Below are 3387 nucleotides of genomic sequence, written 5' to 3' on the forward strand. Positions count from 1 at the left end.
TAGTAGGTGGGGCTGTGGAAATGGTGACCAAACAATACGAGGGGGGGCCGGGAGGATGCTCCCCCGGTAAAAGAAATTGAGAAAATACCCATTAAATTATGACTTCTGGTGATGTTAGAGGGGGGGAAAGGACAAATTGAGGCTTAAAAATATGAGAAGACTAATCAATACCTCCGTAATCTTCAGTGTGGTTAGCTATGAATCTTCCAAAATTACCAAGCACCTTTTCCTAGACATAGTTTCTACAGTATAAACTGTGCAACAGTACAGTAGGCCCACACAAACTGCAGAACACCGGGGCTTTGGGAACACTCAAAATTACTTTAAATGATTTAATTCCCATTCAACCTGTTAAGGGGCTTTTTTCTCACGAAACTGTGTTTCAGGGCTTCTTAAAATGTAATAAACCATTCATGTGTCCTACTCATTTAACGGGAAGAAACTCAGGTAACTGATGATATGAACCATGTTTACCGAAAAAAAAACACAAGTCTCACAAGAAGCTAATCTTTTGCTAAATGAGCCCTGAGCGAAAAGATTCTAACGAACTCTAGGTATAAATCAATCGATATACATATCGGATATGCACAAACAAGCTTAGCTAACAATCTGAGATTCCACAGATTCTAGAAATATAAGTACCATCACTGAGCGATCAGAACTCGCGACAGGGGAAGCAAATACAGACATAACACGACGTAGCTTTAGGTAGCAAAACACGGAGATATGCTCACCTTTTTCTGTTATTCTGATCAAAAACGAGAAAAACGCGGCTGAAGGTTAATCCATGTGTCACTTTGAAAAAATGATTGATAATCCATAATTCCATTTTTATGTCAAAAACGGAGTTTTCATAATACAGTAGTTGCTAATGATAGCTTCCAGAGTGTATGACAGCTTCCTGTTTTGTCTTCTTGGATACGAGTCCAAACAACTCACAGACTGCACCGGGCGCTGACGTAGGCGCCCTGTTACCATCAGATTTGACGAGGCTGATTGGCTGAAATTATGTTTCGGCAGCATAGTTTAAAGATAGCAACAGTTGGCTTCTGCTGCACTTGCTGCACTCTCGTCTGGGCAATTTTGGAGGTCGTTGTTGAAGGGCGGGGGTAAAGGACATGCTGCCGGGGGGGGGGGTGATGGTTGACGTAGGCACGGTGATGAAGACGGGGGAGATGGTGCGCGTCTCTGCGGTGATTTTGGTGGGCGTCGTTGAGGAGCAGGGGTAAAGGACATGCTGCCAACCCTGCGTATCGCCTTAGTTTGGTCTTTGAGCTCCAGGAAGGAATTGGTGCCAGCCCTCTGTATCTCCTTCGTGTGTTCAGCGATCTCCAGGAGGGTGGGCGAGGGTGAAAGGGTGAACGGAGGGTAGAGAGAGCTGTGGGGTGAAGGAAGAGTATCCTCAGAGGTTTGATTATGTATGTGCAATAGGGATATGTGCACTAGGGAAAGTGCTGTACCTGTATGTTTCTTGTTTGTTTCTTACTTTTGGAGTAGCTATTGGTCCTTACCCTGCTGTGTGAAGAGGACAGGTTATCCAGGTCATCAGAAAGAGATCTCCGGTTCTGGGTCAGTGGATCGTATCTGTTCTGGATTGGCACACTCTGTGGTTTAGGAGGATTGTTTGTAGTTCTCCCTGTAGCAGCTGTCCACGGCTGTTTCCTTGTAGGAACAGGGGTTGAAGAGGTGCTCTTCCTGGGTGATAACAATGCAGGCCAGCCGGTCGCATCACAGATTTCAGAGTGCTAGGCTCTGCCTGTTGTTCGTCCTTCCAAATTCCATGGAAATGATTTACTCTTCGGCCTTGCACCCAGAGAATTCGAGGGAGGACTACCACTTGTAGATTTATTACCCGGTACACAGCCCTCCTGTTCCTTGGAATCCTTGTAGCTGCTAACTGGCTTTGAGTTAGCATGCTTTTGTCCATTATTTTGCAACACTGGTAAAGTGGTGTCATTCCAACCTAGTCCATTCACTTCCACGTTAACTTCCAACCGTTGCATTTTCATTTCCAGCACGGCCATCTTCTGTAGAAGTTTGTAGAAGTCATCTGTAGAGAACGGAGGCATTTTGCTACCAACTAGCTTAAGCTAAATAACATGCAGTACCAGGCTTTAGCTGTTGCTAGGCCACGCTACTGTAAGACTGAGGTCGTCGTAAAAATATTGAAATATGGCTGAAACCCTCCGTCTATTTACGAAGAAAAACTGTCCCAGTGATAGGTTAATGTCCAGGAGCCGCTGCCAAAAGTTTTCAGAAAAGAAAAATAGAAAAACAGCATAAAAAAGTAAGCAGAGGCAAGAGCAAGCAGAAAAGCATCTGCACTGTAAGAAGGCTGCACTAACCAAGGAACACTGCTGTTTGAAATGATTTGTGTGATGAATTATAATTCGGTCTCTAAGTTGTTAGCCCTTTGGGGTTGAAAACGCAGTCATAAATGGATGATGCTGCTTTTGCTGTAAGACTTTATTTGGCAAAAGTTTATGCAGAAACATTGGAGTCTATAAAAAAAGTTCCAGTTATTACTTGTAAATGTGAACTCCTCTTCTCTCGGGGTGGTTTCGGGATAACTGGTCTCATCTTACTACTATATGCATGATGGGACTTATTTTAACACACACACACACACACACACACACACACACACACACACACACACACACACACACACACACACACACACACACACACACACACACACACACACACACACACACACACACACACACACACACACACACACACACACACACACACACAGTCTGTCTCCAGAAGCATTGTATTAGAAGCAGTTGGAGGGCGATGTTTTGCACTGCGGCTGAATAAATCAACACCATGAACAGCTCACCAAATTAAACCATATTTCCAACCAGGGAGAGGCCATCAACCTTATCCTGCACCTCTCTTCCCCTTTCCTTTCCTTTTAATTACGTCTCGCAGCTCCTCACAAAAATCTCTGTCTTTCTTCTGCTAATTACTTGTCTGTTTCATTTCAAATTCTTCTGTCTTCTCTTTTCACTATACCATACCACTACCATGATACTGGCTATGTTTCCTTGAGGGAATCTCATTAACCCTTCTCTTGCGTTAGGTCATACCCCACTTCCCATGCTATTTTCGGTCAAAATTGACCGGTGTGTTTTGCACAGTGATATCTCTGGAACCCCTATTCCAATTTTGATGGTTGACATCTCATTTGAACAGTCAAAGCAAGTAGAATCAAGGGATGACAGACAGAATGACACCAGGGGTGAATTTAATATTATTTTTGGCAGTAAGTTCAAAGATAGTGCTTATTTTACATTACTGTATATTATAAAAATGCTTGCCATGTAGGCTGTGTTTACTGGAGATGGAAATGATTTAGTTAGTGTTGTAGCTGCGATT

The sequence above is a fragment of the Notothenia rossii genome (assembly GCF_949606895.1).
Source record: "Notothenia rossii genome assembly, chromosome: 1".
Lineage (NCBI taxonomy): Eukaryota > Metazoa > Chordata > Actinopteri > Perciformes > Nototheniidae > Notothenia > Notothenia rossii.